The 21987-nt window shown below is 32.7% G+C and overlaps 1 pseudogene; it reads right to left on the bottom strand.

Moving 5' to 3' along the window:
* Positions 1-107: 107 nt before the first annotated feature.
* Positions 108-11094, bottom strand: LOC139782033 (putative nuclease HARBI1; annotated as a pseudogene).
* Positions 11095-21987: the final 10893 nt, after the last annotated feature.

Here is a 21987-nt window from a genome sequence, read left to right as displayed (position 1 = left end):
CTTGTAAATGTCGCAAATAACGTCTTGGACGAGTATAGTAGCGTATACGTCAAGTCGGGAGGCGAATAGAAGTTAAGCAATGGAGAAAAAAAAGACAGACCAAGATATGCGAGTTAATTCAGTTATGATATATTTTTATATATTTTACAGAAGACGTATAAAAGATGTAAGAGGACTTGCGGTAAAAATTCATGCAAGTCTTAATAACTTCAAGGATTAAACTGACGAATATACAAAAGCTACTAAATGTACTCAAAGCTACTTAATGATTAATACAATGCTAAATGAAGTGTTGTACAAAATTTGAATAGAGTCAAAGATTGCGGTCAGCTACATATTAGTTGCTTTCCATTTACATCAAAACTCAGATAATTCTCACTTGTGATGTCATTCTGTCTTTATTATTCATTAATTCCCAAAAAGGATAGAACGACGTCACAAGTGAGAATTATCTGAGTTTTGATGTAAATGGAAAGCACCTATTATATACACGAAAATTATTATATACACGAAAATGAATTACGAATGATTATTACGTAACGATGTTCGTTGCGCTATATTTTCGCTTTGTTAAAAAATTATAATAAATTATAATAAATTGAGTTAATCGCAGCGCGCGACAAAGTTATGTACGTGAGCACTGTGAGCGATTTAATGATTGTAACCTTACTTGTATACATTTCCTAGAAAAATATTTCTATATTATGTTTAACAACAATATTAAATATTAACATTTCATAACTGCCAAACGTTTCCAGTTGAGCGCAATTGCACGAGTTACGAATCATTTATAGACTCTTTTTCTCAGTTAACTAGTTTCTACTGCATTGAAATCTTGCATAGATAAAAATGTATTAGCATATCGCGCAAGAATCATCGATATCTAAGTAAACAATTAATCAAATATATACAGTATATATGCGTACATCTGGATTAATCCGAAAGCTTAGTCTCCATCTTTTGAAACATAAAATAATTTTATGCCACAACAGTGAAGTGCGGAATATTAAATAAAATGCGCCATTTAACAATAACTTCTAAGGTAACAAGTTTAATCTACGGTGACCTAAATTTAAACGTGAAAAGAAATTAAATTATTTCAATGAGTTCTCGAATCGTCCCCAATCAGAAATAGACATGAGTCACGTAGAAACGAATTTCCTAATTCGTCTGAGTTATTCGATACAATGTTCTAGTTTAAATGTGACACTACTTTGTAAAATGTTAAGTTTTATTGTTTTCTCTACTCTACGATCAATATAACAATCTTTATAAATTTCTTTCTAAATAAAAATATTCTACACAATCGGAAAACTATTTTACAACATGAGTAAAGAACGAAGTAAAAAAGCGAAATAATCAATTTTGACGCGATTAAAGGGAATCATCAATGGCGATTGTATTAAACTCTAGTCCATACTGACTAATAATCGCGGATTATGCGTGAAAATTGTAGAGTTTCTTGACAACTCTTATGTACAGATGGATTCAAGTGTTTCTGGCTTCATTCATCTGGTCCCATGCCTACTTGTTCAGCATGTCCGTTCATTACCAGTTCTTCAGTAAGGGAAATTAGCTTTAAAAAATCAATTAATTTCAATTAATTTGCGCATCTGCAAAGAGATTCTCGAAGATTGGATAATAATAACTACTTACCTTATAATTTTGTATCATAAAATAAATATTTGCATAAATATTAGTTTGAATGCGACCTTCAATCTGAGTTTGGGCAGCAACTCCCTTTGAGGAACAATTTTGTACCACATTGTAAGCTTCTGTCGATCATTTACCTGCAAAAGAGTAACATCAAAGTATAATTACATATCCAAAGATAAATAATTTTGAGTGTAGAGATGTATATATCTAAAATCTACTTACACGTAGGAGTTGATAATAATCTCGTTGATTGAAATGTGGCTTGGATCAGTCAACTCGCGAAACTGTAATATAATAATAAATCGATTAGAATTTTCGGAAACATTACTTCATACGATTCTTTCACACGATGACGGTTAATGTTAATTTTCGATTACCTTATTATTACGTTTCGCGTGTTCTATACTTGTCGTCATGACGAAACATCTGACCGAGACATTGCGCTTCTTGGCTATCTCAATATATCTCTTTCTCGAAGCTGGATCAGGATTGGTATTGTCTATAACTATACTTTTTCCTTGATTCAAGTATTGTTGGACTGCAGCAATGCACTTCTGCCAGCTGCCTAAAGTGTCTCTGTTGACGTATTCGTATTCCTTCAGATAATTCTTTGCAAAATGCGATTTTCCGGAGTCTGGACTGCCGACCATAAGTACCACCTGCTAATGGATATCTATAAGCACGAGGAAAGAGCGGGCCTCTGTTCACATTTGACGTTCACGATGATATTCGTGTTATGCACGATGCTTCTGTCGAAACCGAGGAATCACATGCCGGAAAAATTTTACTTAGGTATTTATCATTAAAAGAATAACTTTGTATAATTCTCTTTTATGTTATTTCTCATTAGACCATGGTACGAGAGAAACAAACACATTTTTCCAGCGAGTAGATGGGAACCTTTTGATCCAACGAAAAGTTATGACAAGTATACAGTGTCGGATAAAAATAGGAAGAAAGATAAAATCTGATAAACTTAGATTCAACGAATTGTCCAATTTCGTTTAAAGGATTCAGATTCAAAGGACTGTAATTTAGTAGAGCTACATAATCGAGTAAATGAATTAAATATTATCACATAACTGAATGAATTTGAATCTGAATCTTTTAAACGAAATTGGACAATTCGTTGAATCTAAGTTTATCAGATTTTATCTTTCTTCCTATTTTTATCCGACACTGTATACTTGTCATAACTTTTCGTTGGATCAAAAGGTTCCCATCTACTCGCTGGAAAAATGTGTTTGTTCCTCTCGTATCATGATCTAGTGAGAAATAACATAAAAGAGAATTATACAAAGTATTCTTTTAATGATAAATACCTAAGTAAAATTTTTCCGGCATGTGATTCCTCGGTTTCGACAGAAGCATCGTGCATAACACGAATATCATCGTGAACGTCAAATGTGAACAGAGGTTCGCTTTTTCCTCGTGCCTAATCGCAATATTACATACATTAAAATAACATGCCAACATTGTGATATTGCTTCATAAGTTTTATCACTTAGTATCTTTACCTTAGTTACAATAAAATCGTAAAACGTATAATGGTGCGGTAATATAAGAAAGATCCTCCTTGACATACATTAACTGATCTACCATTACTGTTTTAAGCTCGCTGAATTCACGCTTCGGAACTTCTAAACATCTCTGAAGAAGCTGATAGATAGAATTACCTGTATGTGAAAATTTAATTTATGCAGTAGAACATTATATATCACGCCAATGTTACTCCAAAAGTGACACTGGAGTATTTTAATAACTTAAAAATTCTCTAAATCACTGAGACATTCACCTTTCTTCATTATAACACTCCGACGATAGCCAGATCCATCCCAATAACTGAATGTGATCTCAATTTCTTCTTCCTTCAACGCGTTCTGCTTTCTAGCCCATTCTTGCCTCAATTCTTCCTTAAGTTTATTTTCCTCCTCCTTCCTTTCCCTATCTGGCAAGAAACTTGTATCTACATCTGGATTTTTCTTAATCTTCTTAATCGCGAGGCCATCAGATTGCTCATTTTCTGACTGCGGGGATTTTTCGGCATTGTCTTCATCCAGATTAAAAGACAAAGCTTGAATCTGTCTCTTCTGTTTGTTCTTTTCTTTTCCTGCTCTTTTTCACGTTCCTTGTATCAAAGCATGATATGTATGACTAGATGACATTCAGAGCACTGGGCGAAAATCACATAACATTCAGAGCACTGGGCAGAAATCACATGTGTATATATATATATATAATCACGGCAAACCGCATATATAACATCGTGTTATTTTTATTACATTTAGGAAAATTATTTCATATTAACTCAATAGGCGTTAAACTTGCATACATAGGGAGCTTTCCAGCAAGTGACACAAGCCGACACAAACGTCGTTCTATCTTTCCTTTTTGGCAATGAGTAACAAAGACAAAACGATACCTGTGTCGACTTGTGTCGCTTGCTGGAAAGCTCCCATAAGTGAATCTCGCGTTTTATGTAAAATTTTGTAAGAAATCGCCGAAATCGGTAATCTAACCTATACTACGTTTACGCGAACGTTACTTAATTCTGTAGTAACTTACGAACGATACGATAATTCCTCCGCATAAACGGGAGATTTTATAGTAACTACGATGATATCGTTCGTATAAGTTACTAACAGAAGTAATACTCACGTAAACGTAAACTATTATTCTTTGACTTATCAAGAGTTGTAAACTATTATAATTCCTGTCACATGCACTTAGTCGCGTAAAAGAGTCACGGTGCGGTTTCGCTTCGCGTCGTATAATAATAGGATAATTACATGTAAATAAAACAATTACCTTGAATCAGAAAAAATATTAATTGTCGCGTCGCGTAAAGAGTCACGGTCGGTCTCGCTCCGCGCGTACTTGACGTGGGACACTATACCGTGTTATAGGTTACAACTGACTGTGACAGGTGACAGCGCGCTAAACGCACTGTCTGCACTGGTCTGCACTGCGCGCAGTTTACACACACGTATACATCGAGAAACTGGCGATACTAGTGGCACCGCCAGTGTCGAAAAAGTGAAAAGGACGCGATTCCAGCCAATGAAATGATGCCATGGCATGAGAGACGGTCGACGTATCTGAACGACGTATCTTAAATAAAAATTTTCACATTTGGACTTTGCGTCGCAATATCTCCGCTCGTAGGGCACGTAGCGGAAATATTATAAGAGAAACCCCCCCCTAATTCGACCCCAAGCTATCGATTAAGCCTACTTAGAACTTGATCCGTTCACTCGTTATCGAGATCTCAACATCTCGAGTACTCGCAACTCGTCGCGTCGCGTAAAAGAGTCACGGTCGGTCTCGCTCCGCGTGTACTTGGCGCGAGACACTACCGTGTCTCTTGATAAAATATTTTATTTACCTTTACTTTTTTAATTAATGAAATAAACGTTGTATAAGTGCGTCTCTCATAATAAATCCATCTGCTGGTTGCCATTCTGGACGGTTCACATCATTCTCTTCATTATCATTATCATCAACGATTTCATTCTCTTCGTCATCTTGCGGTAATACATTATCGTAGGTAAGCGAAAGATTATGCAAAACTGCACATGCTATAATAATTGTTGTGCTGCATATCAGTTTGTCGTTAGTCCTCGGGCTAAGCAAGGAAATCGCCGTTTCCATACTCCAAATGTTCTTTCCACTATTTGTCTTGTTCGTCTATGAATATTATTGTAGGTTAGTTGTTCATCTGTTGTTGCATTTAGAACAGGAGTCAGAAGAAATGGCAGACAAGGATAGCCATTATCTCCAATCAATATACCAGTTAATTCACGTCTCATATATCGCATATAAATTCTAGAATTTTGGAAGATACGACTGTCGTGTTGGCTTCCTGGCCATTCTGGTATGATGTCCAGAAATTCCATTCGTGGTCCGACAATAGCCTAAATAATAATGTAAATATTATAAATATATATTTGTGTAATAAAATTGATATATAAATGTTAAGGTTGCAAAAATAAATTCTATACATTCTCTATTGGATAAAATATTACGTACTTGTACATTGAGAGAAAAGTATCCTTTGCGATTCCTGTATACTTCTTCAATATTTTCAAATCTGCATTGAGTCAAGCGAATATGAGTACAGTCGATAGCACCATCAACTCCAGGTAATCCAATAGCTCCATTTCCAAATCCCAAGTTCCGAAATAAAGTACGGTTTTCGTTAATTTGTTCCACAGAAAAAGGCATCTTTATGACACGGTGGATGTTTCCAGCAAGTAATACCGAAACACGAAAAATTATTCTTGAAAGAGTAGGCTGTGATATGCTTATTATATCCGCTAATACTAACTACAAGGAAATAAATAATTTTAAAATATGCAATTATAACTCAAAGATATAAACATATTTCTGTCTGCCTCTTTGAAATTTTATTACCTGAAAACTTGCAGTGGCGTAGAATCTTAGACACACAAGTAATTGCAACACAGGAGCAATAGGAAGACCTCGATTATTTATTTTAGCCAAACCTTCTTCTACTTTGGGTAGAAGACCATGTATGACAGCTTCTTTTGAAAATCGAAAGCGGCGTTTAAACTCTTTTTCATCATAAAACTGGAAAAGGTTTTGTCCATCTCGTATATAACGTTTCGGAGCACGCACAACAATTTCTTCTCTTTCATCTTCACTCTCGACGTCCAAAAAATCGGGAATATTATCCAAATCTCGCAAATCTATATCCTGCACGTTCATACTACAAAAAATTACATTCACAACACATATTTATAAAAAAAATAATAATTTTATAAATATGTTTGTTCTATTTCGAAGTAAACACTAGTCAGAAAGTTCTTCGAAAAAGCTGTTGTAAAAGCAATATAAATGAATTTATTCTATAAAAATATCAATAAATATCAATATCAATAAGTATTAAATCAATTTTATTATGTAATTTTCTTACCTCTTGCGTGCTTAGATGTGATAGATTGAATAACTCGTTACAAATTTCTAAGCTACGTCTTTATCTTTTAGCGTAGTAGACTTGCTTTTCTTCACTTCTATTATATGCTTATACCTTTAATATATCAAAAAATAGTTTTTTTTTTCAAATAATGTAAAATGTCTCAATTAATTTATATATTTTTCCATATATTACTATATAATTATAATACTGCTTATACTGCCATGTGACAATTTCGATTTAAGGTTAGAAAACTTATTTCTGTTTACAATGGTGTAAAACTGCGTCTTGAATCTAATGTTTCCATTGGAGGAACCAATGGAAATATCACGGAAATAGCCGACTACAGAATAAGGATGGTCTTAAGTACATCTTTACTAAGTTAATCTCAAATCAAACAAGACTCACTTCAGTGAAAACTTCTTCGCAAAGATTATCTTATTTCACAACTATGAAATCTATCAATCTTCAGACGGTCTGGTATTGCATAAGCAGACTTGATCAAGATCGTCTTAAGCGTTGACTTGAGATTGGACTATGAATACCGCCCTAGATTCGTGATTACCGCGTAGTAACGTTATCCTGTCGGACCATTTAGCTTTAAGTGTGAGCGGACGAGTAAACGTTTCTAAGCTATAGTAGCCCCGATCGACAAAATCTCCCAGGAATATGTAATTTGTATCTGGCACGGGGCCACCGTTACGAAACAGTTCCTCTAAATCATAGAACTGTAATGAACAATCTGATGTATATTAATATCACGATTGTGTACAAATAACTATACAGCTACAAAACATTAAAATCGAAAAGTTGTGAGGCAATAGATAATGGAAGACTAATATTGTTGCGACGCTAATTCGGAAGATTAAAATCCGCTAAAACTTTACGTCGATCCCGTAGCGGTGAACAAGGATGCTCCGACTTTGAAGTTAGTACAACATTCATTGCACGATACTGTTATAATTGCAAATCGGAAACGTACCTCGAGTCCCGCTCTTCTGCGATCAACGAAGTCGGGATCGAACGTGTCAGTCGTCACTTTCTGCCAAGCGTAGAGAACCTTCTTTTCCGGCAGCGGTGGTAACACGATGTAGGGATACGAAATCTCCAGATAAGCACGAAGCAATTCAAATTCAGTATATCGCCGGCACGATTACGGTGTTACTGCCGTTTCGCGTACGCGCGTATGCGCGCGTTGTCGCACCTTACCTCGCGACAGCGTGCGGCTCATGCAAACGTTAACGCGCGGCCGCAATCGCGCGGCAGAAACGTCTCGTGTGAACAGGCTCCTTGATCTCAGTATCAGCTCCCTGCCGTCCCTGCCGTCAATATATATAGGTTAACCAGTATGTAAACACTCACGTAAACGTAGTAAAGTAAACAGTAAATCAATAAAATAAGTAACAGTAATATATAGAATAAGATAATTATAGGATAATTACATAAAACAATTACCTTGAATTAATCGTCGCGTCGCGTAAAGAGTCACGGTCGGTCTCACTCCGCGCGTACTACCGTATCTCTCGAAGATAGGTTAACTGATGTGTGACAGCGCGCTAAACGCACTATCTGCACTCGCGCAGTACACACACGTATATACATATGTGCATATCCAGCATATCGAAACTGGCGATACTAGCACCGCCCTGGTGTCGAAAAAGTAAAAAGGACGCGACTCCAGTCAATGAAATGATGGCATGGCACATGAGAGCGTTAGTAGAAGTATCTTAAAATAAAATTTTCACATTTCGACTTTGCGTCGCAATATCTCCGCTCGTAGAGCACGTAGCGGAAATATTATAAGAGAAACCCCCCCCCCTAATTCGACCCCAAGCTATCGATCAAGCCTACTTAGAACTTGATCCGTTCACTCGTTATCGAGATCTCAACATCTCGAGTACTCGCAACCCGTCGCGTCGCGTAAAAGAGTCACGGTCGGTCTCGCTCCGCGTGTACTTGGCGCGAGACACTACCGTGTCTCTTGATATGTCACTAAACAAATTACAATTGTACAATTTTTTAATCAGTACACTGAGAGCCGAAAAACAGTAATAATTCCTGTATTTTTGCTCACTCTCAACCTTTAATCTTTCTTACAGTAACCATTACGCACTACTACAGTAAACGTTCTCCCAGTAACCAGTACGGATTTCACAGTAACCATTACGATAAAGACCAGTAATGATTCCGGTACAATATTTTAACGGAAAAAAAAAGAAATTTTTTTTCTTTTTTATTTTTAAATAGTTCTTATTTTTTCTAATATTTTTATAGTTTAATTTGTATTCGTGGTTTCGCATATATTCTATTTTATTAATTAAAATTACGCACTGTTTTACAATTTTTGAAAACACATTGACGGGAGGCGGGATTTGAACCTAAGATTCCGGAATGACAGCCTAATACGTTAACACTGAGTTAACAATCTATTCTACAATAACTATTATGAATATCATATATCTCTCTGAATTGCTCTGAACTCGCGCAATAGAACGAATATGGAGAGCCAACAGTAATGGTTACAGAATCGCACATGATTGAATAATGGAACTTCTCAGTAATTATTTCTTTTCTATTATTTCTTTCAGACAGTATCGCTTACGATCTTAATCTTTAGATATTATACTGTGTTTTTCAGCAGACATTACTTTTTTTTAAGTAAGCATCTGTGTATTGGGATTAAAAATTGAGAATGAACGAAAATTCAGAGACTATTACTGTTTTTTGGCTCTCAGTGTAATAACTAAAATTATATACGTAGTGTACGTATATTGTACGTTAAGTTATATATAGTATATAAGATCGATAGCGTCATTTTTGCTTCCTCATAGAGGAAGCTTTGTTTTCATAAACTTCGTATATAGACTATGGACCTTTGATCGCATATAAAACTAGATCTAATCAACCAAATGTTAATGAATTATATACGAAATAAGGGTAGAAAAGACCGAAGAAAAAATTGTTTTTTTAGTTTTTGATGCCAATGTGTTCCTTATGTTCTAAAACGTCGAAATATCGCATTAAAAAAAAATGTCCGTATGTATGTATGTATGTGTGTGTATGTGCCAAATTTACCGAAATTTCTATAACTCCAGAACTAATCAACCAAATCTTAACGAATTATATATGAAATAGGGGTAGAAAAAACTGAAGAATATAATAGAATTAATAAAAATTGCTAATAATAAAGGGGTTACCGATTTCTGTTTAAAAAAACAGACAAACTTACCAAAATTTCTATAACTCAAGAACTGATTAACCAAATTTTAAAGAATTATATATGAAATAGGGGTAAAAATAACTGAAGAATATAATAGAATTAATAAAAATTGCTAATAATGAAGGGGTTACCGATTTCTATCTAAAAGAATCTACATGATTGCCCTAATTTCCGTAAATTTTGAGATATCGAGCTTAATTTTTTTTTTATAGATAGAGTATCATTAAAGGTAGGTTGGTGTTGAATTTGGCAATGATCGGTGAAGGTGTTACCGATTTTTGCCTAAAAAGTGTACAAGTTATACATGTAATCTTATATATAGAACGTATCATTAAAGGAAGGTTGTTTTGAATTTCGCGAAGATTGGTGAAAGGGTTACCGATTTCTGCCTAAAAAATATATAGGGTAGACTGAGGCGAATCGGATTACTAATTAGCACGATAAAATAGCTCGTTTAAAAAAAAAACACAAACAAATACTGTCTTAAAACTTATATTGATCCGATTCGCCTCGGTCTACCCTAAGTTATTTGATGTATAGAGTATCATTAAAGGAAGATTGTTAGTGAATTTGGCGAAGATCGGTGGAGGGATTACCGATTTCTGCTTAAAAAGTGTATAAGATGTACATGTAATTTTATATAGAGTATTATTAAAAGAAGGTTGTTTTGAATTTTGCGAGAATCGGTGAGAGGGTTCCCAGCTATTTTATCGTGCTAATTAGTAATCCGATTTGCCTCGGTCTACCCTATACATTTTTTAGGCAGAAATCAATAACCCTTTCACTAATCTTCGCCAAATTCAAAACAATCTCCCTTTAATAATACCTTATATATAAGATTACATGTATGACTTGTACACTTTTTAGGCAAAAATATGTAACCCCTTCACCGATTATTGCCAAATACAACACTAATCTATCTTTAATGATACTCTATCCATAAAAAAGTGTGCAAGTAGAAACTTGCACATTGCTTCCTCACAGTTTTTAAGTGTGCAAGTAGAAACTTGCACATTGCTTCCTCATAGTTTTTAAATGTGCAAGTAGAAACTTGTACATTGCTTCCTCATAGTTTTTAAGTATGCAAGTGGAAACTTGTACATTGCTTTCTCATAGTTTTTAAGTGTGCAAGTAGAAACTTGTTTAAGTGAGCAAGTAGAAACTTGCACATTGCTTCCTTATAGTTTTTAAGTGTGCAAGTAGAAACCTGTATGTACATTGCTTTCTCTATGAGGAAGCCAAATTAATAAATATCTACTAATAATTATGCATTAAAAAACAGGCTTCCTTATAGAGGAAGCAATGTGCAGATTTCTACTTGCACACTTAAAAACTATAAGGATAAGCAATGTACAAGTTTCTACTTGCTCAGCACTTAAACAAGTTTCTATTTGCACACTTAAAAACTATGAGAAAGCAATGTACAAGTTTCCACTTGCACACTTAAAAACTATGAGGAAGCAATGTACAAGTTTCTACTTGCACATTTAAAAACTATGAGGAAGCAATGTGCAAGTATCTACTTGTTTTACATGTTTTAATTTATCGAGTCGATTTCTGTCTAATCTCTACAAAAAATTGAATTTTTATTAATTTCTCGTGTATTAAAGGTAATGTTAAATAACTTTAGAACAATACATTATTTATACATTATATACAAGGCGTTTCCTAAGTAAGTACAAAAAATTGATGGAGATATTCCGCGACTTACTTTAAGAAGAAAAGATCCTATAAATATAGACTAAGTTTACACGTCCACCATTAATCGGATTTAATAACATCTGTAGTTGTAACTCCTTAATTGCATACTCGTTTACATGAAAAGATGTTATTTTATCCTTATTTAAAGAAATCTTTAAATCTTGATCTTGTCAAAGAAATAATTTTATAATTTTATCTTAAGTTGGCAATGCAATCGTAACAACTCGCTTAGTGTTTACACATTTTTTTAAAACCGTATTTATAAGTCTACATCTCTTCGTCAACGGGTGTAGAGTAATAACAACTAGTGTTATAAAATTGAATTTAACAAACATTTATTACGACATCTTATGTCGGTAGTTATAACTGCAGATATTACTAAACCCAATTAGTAACGTGTAAACTTAGTCGTATGCCCTAAACTGATTCGTTTTCAAAATACAGGCTTTCACAAAGTTGTGAAAAAAATATTAAAATTTCGAAAATCTGGAAAACGTTTAACGATATTTTATTCAAATTTAGTATGCGTACATACGGTATTAAGAACCATCTTTCAGTATCGATAAAACATTTTCAGATCCACCATCAGGGGCGTGCGTAAATATATTAAGTTTTCTTAATGAGAAAATGGTACGTCACACTGTTCTTTTCCAAGTTTAACAATTTTTTAAAATTCCTGAATTAAAACTCTACAAAAACTGCCTCCAGTGTTTTTTTAAACAATGCGTCGCTTTTGAAATAAAGTAAAAAATTGAAATTAAAAATTATAAATACAATCATGTATCAATACTATTCAATATCGGTACTGGACTACTGAAAAATGGTTCTTAATACATGTACGCATACCAAATTTGAATAAAATATCTTTAAACGGTTTCTTTCGAAATTATTTTTTTCACAATTAACTTTGACACCCTGTATTTTGAAAACGAAGTAATTTGGGGCATATGTTTATAGGATTTTTTTTTTCTAAAATGAGCCACGAAACATCTTCAATTTTTTGTACTTACTTAGGAAACACTCTGTATATTTTTGCTACGTAACGTACGTATGTACATCAAATCCGGCGAACAACTGAAATTGAGTCGAGCAGCTGATTTGTCGTCCATGTTTTCCGTCGCTCACACCCGAGTGCGGCCGAACGGTAGCGAAGGTGACCGAAGACGCAATGAGCAGTCGGAGCGACTGATCGGCGATGGCGAGTAACGAGCGAGGCGAAAATTGCCGAAGTGTTCCGGCGCGAAAGCCGTTACCTGTCTGTCCTGTCTGTCGGTGTCGGTCAGTCGCAAAACGACAGTTCGCGCAGTTAGTCGTAGATTTTTAGTGAATTTGTTGATTTATCGCGCACGAACGCAATAACTACACCGCATTTCTCGTTTTTGCGATAATCCGCGTGATTATTACAATCGCGGACCTTCGTACGGCGTGTTATCGTGTCGTGTAATCGTTGCGTAATCAACAGAGAGATAAAACGGTGAGGACTATTTAGCACGGTTGTTCCCGTGAGATCTTTCTGTATCGCCGGAAATACGCGTGGCCATTTAAAAACTATTCGTTGCAATCGCGTTTATTACCGGAGCAACGAGTGATGTGAACTGTGGAATTTATGGTGATCAAGTCCAATATTTTAGAGTCATCTACTTGATATGACAGCAATACGATTTTGATTTTAAGGTAAGATTATATAGAATTTTGTTTAAGGGAACACACGTTTGAAAAATCTTGCTATCATCAAGGAGAATTCAATGCACTATACTGGAAACAATAATGGTGTACTGTATTAAATATTATACTATATAAAGAAATGAGATACTTCCTTGCAGTTACGAAGATAAATATTATTTTCTGATATAAAATCCATACATAGCTAATTTTTTGCAGTTGATTACGGCAAACATTGTTTCTATAATGTTACGTTGGATAAGAAAATTACGCAGGAATTACAGGAATGTGATTACGTTTCGCATGAAATGTTTCAAACATCTCGAGACGTAAGCATGTATTTACGAAGGAGACATATTGTGATCCTATACGCAAAATAAACACTTTGGCATAGTTTATACTTTATTCAAACTAATTGCCGTGTCAAAAATAGCAACAAATGAAACTTGCGAATTGTTTGAGCAGTATATTATAGAATTAATGTTATTCAAATTATTATATTTTTTCAATTTTTTAATATTTTATTATTGATTTCTCATTGAAAGTAACGAGCAGTTTTATCCTTTGGTATATTCCGAAGATATTTAAAAATAATTGCATATCTATTATTTACATCTTTTGCAGGATGTATTATTGAAATTGTCATATTAAGATATTTGTGTCATAATCGTATATTTAAAAAAAATTATGTCTAATTAGTTTTACGCAATATTATTTCAGTAATAAATAATGCATTACTTTTGTAATAATATTTAAATAATATTTAAAATATAAATATAATTACTTTTATAATATAATATTATTGTATTATGAAAATAATTATGTACTTATTTTATATTTATTTTACACAATTTGTATAAATAATAGATTTAGGATAATGTGAAGAGATATGAAGAGTACAGAAGCATTCGAGCTAGATAAGAATTAATACAATTGTGTAAACTGATAGGAATTTTTAGATATCTATGTATCGCAGATCGACATCAGAAAACTTGTCCCAATTTATTCCATCATAAATAGTCTACAAAAGTGTTATCAATCATTTCGATTTGATCACCTTGGCAATTTTTGGATTAGAATTTGATCGATCATATAATACGTTAATGTTCATAGACTCTAGTAGAGTCTAAAATTTTTTTATTACAATTATACTGCTTTCTTTCGCAAGTATATTACGAATATTTGTATTTAATATTACAATGCCGGTATGTATATATGTATAAACGATTATGTCGTACATTTTGTGATTATGTTTATGTATTGCGTCCGATGTTCCGATATTTACCTCGTCATTCGATGATTATACGGTTCGACCTTTCGAACGATCTTTTTTGCAGCAATTCTGTGAATTCTTAAATACACATACATATACACATACACGTACCTATACATATATACACGCGCATTCTTTAATATACGCTACCTATCTTCAAACCTTGAGTAATGTTTTCATAAGGATTTTATTTACATTGATGACTTATAATAAATATTCACAATATTTTCCACTTTTAATGAAGTTTCCTACGTTTTGCAGAGTGCAATAGTAAGCGACTTTATATCATTACATTTCATCGCAAGAACAATATTTAGAAAAATATTGCAAATTTATGATACACCCAATTTATGATATACTGAGAGAAAAAAATAGTTGCAGTTACTACAATTTCACTATAATTTATAGTTATTTTCGGTGCCAACTACATTTTTATAGTTATTTCAACAATGTGAATTATAGCTACATACTACATTATTGTCATAGCTTTAACATGCATTTATTCAACCATAACATGGTTTTATACACTAGAACCTGTGATTTATGCACAGTAAGTCGCACTATAAATATGATGAAAATGATCAAAATCGAAAAATCTATACATATAAGATTATTTTTATTAATATTATAACAATAATATAACTATAAAAATAAGAACCTCAACCATAATTATTTTACTATGCAATTATAGTCGTAAATACCAAATACTTTTCTCTCAGTGTACGCTTTAATTTACAAATTTTTAAAATAATGAGAGAGAGAGGGGGGGAAGAGAAAGTAAAGGAACAGGTAAGAAAAGATTAAAAATGATGCAAAGTAATTAAACATCATTATTTTTATAATATTATACATCATATTAAGATATTTACACACTATATTATTTGATAGTTAAGTTATCTGATAGAAATTGGGTGCGATCCATTTGGCGCTCCAAACGCTCTTGGAAACATTTTATCCTTGTTGTTTATCAAATGTTAAACAAGGACAAAATGATGCTCTGAAGAGTTTAAAGCTTTTAAAGCGTCTAATAGATCGCACCCTATATCATATGGTTGCATTCACGATTGACATGGAAAAGATTTCCGCGAACCTTTCTTGCGCCACAATACTCACAATCACTTATAGTGACGTCACGTGTCGATTTAAACAGCGTGATATCGCTTATCGGCGTTGTGTATATCTTCATATTTAAACTACGATTTTACGACTGACAAACAAGCGCCTGTTTTCTCTCAACGAAAAGATCGCGTTACGTCCTTTTTACCATAATCTCATCGCGCGCCGTTAGGAAAACGGTTGTAATCAATTTTAATTGCACGTTCCCTCGGCTCCGACTTCCGTTGCGCGAACTCCGCAAGGATGCCGACATTATGCGTCTTTATTGCAAGATGATTAACAAACCAGTCTCTTACCGAGTACCGTATATAATCGTTATTTCGATCTTTGAAAATTATAATGATCTAATATCAATGTCTTTAAACTTGGCAAGACTACTTTTCTGTCTTTTGCTACATATAACAAGTGTGTTTTAAAATTGCCTTCTTAACTACAATTTTGCAATTGACTAGTACCTTTATAAAATTTGTTATATACAATATCAGATTAAATATTTGATTTATACTTGGAGTGAAAACTTAATCTGACTGGAAATTTGGTTTAATTAGTAAAGAGGCAGTCTTTACTTCTTTTTATGTATATATAGACTTCCATAAACTTATTGAAAATATTTTAAAGATATATTCTTTGATAAGATTGAAATTAACGTTACCGTTTAAATTATTGTAATATAAGTCACTATTTATTATCACCATTGTTCAGTTAATTAATTTTTTGTTTAAAAAAAATATGTTTTAAACATATTTTTTTGCTACATCGAATTACGTTCATATCGCTACCCTGGCGAAAATAAGAAGCTTTATAAAGCGTTGACAACCGTTCAATGAGGGTTTTTTGAGAGTTTATACGCTTTCAAACTTTATAAGAACGCTTACACAACGCCGTTGGGTTTTTCAAACGTTGCAGCGTTGCAATTTCTGCTCTACGAACTCTCTACTGACCGTTTCTAAACTCTCAATGAACTTCCGCAAACGCTCACTTCTCATTTTCGTCAGGGTATAATTTGACTTTATGTAAGATCCAAACGTAATCTTGATCAACTTAATATGATTTAATAGGTTTTTTATCTCCCAATAGTTACTCTATGCATTCAAAATGTAGTCATATTATTACGTACGTTACGTTATGCTTTTCTTCGTGAGTTGCCGTAAGATTGGCTTGCGTGTCGCGTAACGCAAGATTCTCACGTAAGGCGTAAGACGCTACGACAATGTTTGTGTGCCCTTACTAAGAAACGTCGTCGTCGTCGTCGCCGTACGTACCGTTGCTTTTGCATCGATAGATGGCATTTGAGACTATTGAAAAGAGACAGCATATACGTACGTGTGCGTGTGCGCTCAGTGCAGATAGAGCGTTCACAGCGTGCTGTCAGTCAGTTATAACCTAGAAATATATATCGTGCAACACCGTGATCTCTCATCGTTAAATATGATCGTTTAATTCCGAATTTCGGTCGCGTAGTGCAAGGATCGAAGTTTCACGATATTAGGATGGGCGTTACAAGAAGCGAAATATCAGCGGGTCGAATTTATCAGTGTAGTGACTGTCGTGACCGTCGTGACAGATAGTGATCATCAATATATCAATATATATTGATCGCAGGGAGCTGATATCGAGGAGATCTTTAAAGAATGAAAGTGTATCCAAAATAGCACACGTATGTATGTACGTATATGCTGTCTTGTAAATTGTAAAAGTTGAAGAGAACGAGAAAGTAATCTGTGGCGAAATTTGTATTGTAAGCAATTATGCTAATTAGTTGAATCGAGTCCATTATTATCCATTATTATGATAGACGTTGATTTTATACCATGGTGTCTGGAAATATTAATTATTTATGAAATTAGCAATAACAACAGAATAAATTTTGGTAAATATATAGTATAATATAGTACACTCTTCGACCGATTTCCTTTGAAATTTACAAATTTTGTGTATTGTGTGTAGTAAAAAAGATTCTGAGAAGGAAAATCATCGGTTATATTCTGTTTGTTTCTAATTAATACTTAAAATTACGATGTCAGTAAGTAAAAAAATGATAATTGAAACGATAATTTATGGATATGTATTTCGTTTCTTATTTTAATTAGATCGTATTATGTTATTTACAACTTCAATATAGTTGTCTGATATATTATATTCAATAGAACAAATTAATAACAGTCTTTGCTTGCAGTTCAAGATGTAATTGATAATACAAATACATGGCTTTTTATTCGAAAAATGTTTTGGGACGAAAATTAAAGGATTACATAAATCAATAAATAAAATTAAAGGATCACAATTAAAGCAGACAACAGTTTGTGCTCTTGGTTAAAGCAGAGAATATCCTGTATTTACGCTTTCTACTATTCTCTGCTTTAACATAGATTATAATTTTAAAATATATACAAACCGAATAAGTAACATTTACTACGCCAGTCAATAATTAACACAATTAAGAATTTAATTGACTATACTGGCAATGATTATAATCGTGGTAACGATTATAATCGTCGTGACAAATCGTCACCGAGTTTCGACCAAGGATTTTGGTCATTCTAAAGTTGATGTAATTTTAGATGCTTATAATATAAGCATCTTAATTAAATAATTAAATTTATTGCGAAAAATATTACCTCAGCCAGGGTTCGAACCTGGAACCTCCCTCACTCTGTGACGGGTGTCGTGCCAATTCGACCACTGAGGCATGTGGTAATATTTGTTACAATAACATGTATTAAGATGACAAACAATAATAAGATGGAAACACCGATTTTCAGTCAAAGGTGTATATTCAAACCGAATAAGTAACATTTACTACGCCAGTCAATAATTAACACAATTAAGAATTTAATTGACTATACTGGCAATGATTATAATCGTGGTAACGATTATAATCGTACTTGGTGACGATTTGTCACGACGATTATAATCGTTACCACGATTATAATCATTGCCAGTATAGTCAATTAAATTCTTAATTATTTTAAAATATATAATTGAATAAAGTTGTAAATAACATATGATCTAATAGTAAGAAGCGAAATATATGTACATTCATAAATTATTATTTCTTTACTTACCGACATTGTGATATTTTAAGTATTAATTATAAACAAACGAAACATGAGCGACAATTTTCCTTCGAGATTCTTTTTTACTACCCAAAATACACAAATTTTGAAAATTTCAAAGGAATCAGAGAGCGTGCCGTTAATCTACATATTTACCTAAAGTTTTATTGAATTAGCAAATTAATAATTAGTTACAAAAAATTACTAATTACGTAAAAATTAATAATATTTAGGTAGTGAATTACGCATTACTAAAAAAATTGGTCATTTATCAGAGAAAAATTTCTAGTTACGTGAAAATTAGTATTTAGGCGAAAATGAATTTATTTCTTTTTGCAAATAAATAATTAGTAGAAATAAATTCTTTATTAAAATAATTAATAGAGTTTGTCAAAAATGAATTATTACTTATTTGAAAATTAATAATTAGTGAAAAATAATTACTAATTTTTTCAATAATAAATAATCAGTCTTAGGTAAAAAAAATATATATAGGTATATACAAAACATTAACATAATTGTTTTTTTAAACCACGTTTAACTGCAATAATTAAATTATATTAAACCAATTAATAGTTTTTAAAATAAATAATTTATACTTGAGACTAAATATTCATTATTGAAAAAATTAATAATTATTTTCCACTAATTATTAATTTTTAAATAAGTAGATAGTAATTTATTTTTGACAATATCAATTATTTTAATAATAAAGAATTTATTTCTACTAATTACCAATTTACAAAAGAAATTAATTTATTTTCACCTAAATACTAATTTTTACGTAACTAGAAATTTTTCTCTGCACTGAGAAACCCATTTGGTTGGAGTAACTAAATTTTGGTTGACAAAACATAAGTTATTTGTTTCTATATGAGCAAGCAAATACTTTTGTTGGAAGAACAAAATAATTTTGTTGCAAGAATATGTATGTGGAACCAAATATTTTGTTCAAAGAACAAAAAATCCAATTCGGCTACAACCAAATACGGAGACTACTTGTTTGAACGAACAAAGTAAATTGTGTTGTACGGAGAAAAATAATTTGTTGGGCTACGAATTAACTACGAATCGCAACTACAACAATAATTTTTGTTTCGGACAACACAAATTTAAATATTTGTTAAGGGAACAAATACTTTCCAACAAAAGAAGTTGGTTTCTCTAAACAGCCTAATCATTTGCATAAATTAATTGATTTAATTCAACGAAACAAAACTCGCCAACAAAAAAATTTTGATTCTATCAACTAATTGGGTCTCTCAGTGTGATGAATCACCAATTTTTTAAGTAATGCGTAATTTACCTGTACCTAAATATTATTTTATGTACCTAATTAGTAATTTTTTGTGACTAATTGCTAATTCAATAAAATTTGTTTCCCTGCTTAACACTACAAAATGCGTGATATCAGTACCAAATTACTTTTTTCAAAAAAGGTAATAAAAGCGCCAAGTACACGCTGTACACGCAATGTATTTTGTAAGTCCAAAAATCCAACCTAAGTGGTAGTAGCTTTATTTCTCCTCAACAAAATTATATCACAAAATTGCGTTACCTAACTCAACCTAAGTGATGTGTATTTCAAAAAAATATATGAAATCTTTAAATTGCGCAAATTACAAAGGGAATATATATATTGCTTTGAAAAATAATTGTTGTGCAACTACTTTTAAAAAATAAAACCCAAGTGGTACATATCTTTGTGCTCCCATTCAAAGGTCTTCCTATTCCAACCCAAGTAGCTTTAATTCTCCTTAACAAAATTATAATATTACAAAGAATCATTTTAATCACAAAGAATTAAAAAGGTAATAGTAGAAAATAAAAATATTTAATTTAAAAAATAAAAAAATTAAAAAAATAGAAATTTAATAAAGTACTCAAATTTTTGAATAAAAAACAATAAAAGTAATTTAGGGAAGAATGCGACGGGAGTAAAAAAGCAGCGCCAAGTTTTTTTACAAGAAAAATTTATTTATTTTATTTTAATTAAATATTATTATTTTCTACTGTTACTTTTTTAATTCTTTGTGATTAAAATGATTCTTTGTATAAATATTATAATTTTACATACTCAAGCAATACATGTTATTTTTTCGATTTTATTTATCACAGAATATATACATTTTACTTATCACAGAATATGTGTATGTGTGTGTGTGCGTGCGTGCGTGCGTGCGTGCGTGCGTGCGTGCGTGCGTGCGTGCGTGCGTGCGTGCGTGCGTGCGTGCGTGTGTGTGTGTGTGTGACTATTTAAAAACGGGCCTAGTGCGATAAATGTGGTTTAATGCCAAAATCGCGCAAATTAACTTTTATCTTTAATATACTGCCCTTCCTTATGTATGCATCACTGTATTCGAATCTTTCATTGCTCGAAGCAGTGCCGCAACTCATCAGCTGACAACTCTTTCAGCACGTCTGTTGTTTCCTCAGGATTTCATGTTGAGGATTTCATCTCGTCAACGGACTGAAAATGAATTTCCTTTAACGCGTTTTTCACTTTTAGAAATAGATAGAAGTTGCACGATGCTAAAATCCGGTGAATACGGAGGATGCTAAAGCACTAGAATGAGTGTATCGGTTAGAAATTGCTTGACGGAAATGGCGCATTGTCATGGTGCGCAGAATCCACGCATTGTTCTTCCACAAATCTGGCCTTTTTCTCTCTCACTCGTTCTCTCAGTTTATAGGTCAAGGTAAAGTTTCCAGAGAGATTTCTTCAATTTAATAAGAAATTTGAAATTAACACGCTGTTCAATTTTTAAATTAGGCGTAATTTCGGCAAGACGATACAGCCGAATCTGATTCAAACAATGGCCTTCAATCATGCGCAAACTAAATGGAGCCGCGGCACGTGACTTGTTCGTTCCAGAAAGTTTCAAGATAAATGATTTGAAAGACGATTCCCGCTACTGCGATTGCCGGACTAGATGGCACAAAGTCTCGTTTTTAAATAGCTTTACCTTATATATACAAAGTTATCGGAAAACTGAAATTAACTAATGCTATATTATTTTGCGAACAGTGTAAAATGAATTAAATGCTCTTTGTAGAAGAAATCCATAATTTTTAGCGTATAGTATAAGAAGAACATACATTTATAACTTGTAAAAATAAACATAAAGAACTAAAATTTCAGCTGATTGCATGATATATGTCCAGAAAATTTTGGCGTGAATAATCATTTCCATGAAAAGAAACATACTTGGGCTTAAGTAGGTCAAATATTATGTACGTTTGTGGGCATACCCATAGAGCACAAAATGTTTTTAAAATATTTTTTAAATATTTTTTAGGAAGATTAAAATAATTCACAAAAATATTTTTTGAATGTTTCTATGTCCGCCAGATCATGTCAGAAAAA

This window comes from Temnothorax nylanderi, unplaced genomic scaffold (genome assembly GCF_030848795.1).
Source record: "Temnothorax nylanderi isolate EJ_2023f unplaced genomic scaffold, tnyl_v1.0 TNYL_tig0383_pilon, whole genome shotgun sequence".
In the NCBI taxonomy this organism is placed as follows: Eukaryota; Metazoa; Arthropoda; class Insecta; order Hymenoptera; family Formicidae; genus Temnothorax; species Temnothorax nylanderi.
This window is presented reverse-complemented; position numbering and strand designations above follow the sequence as displayed.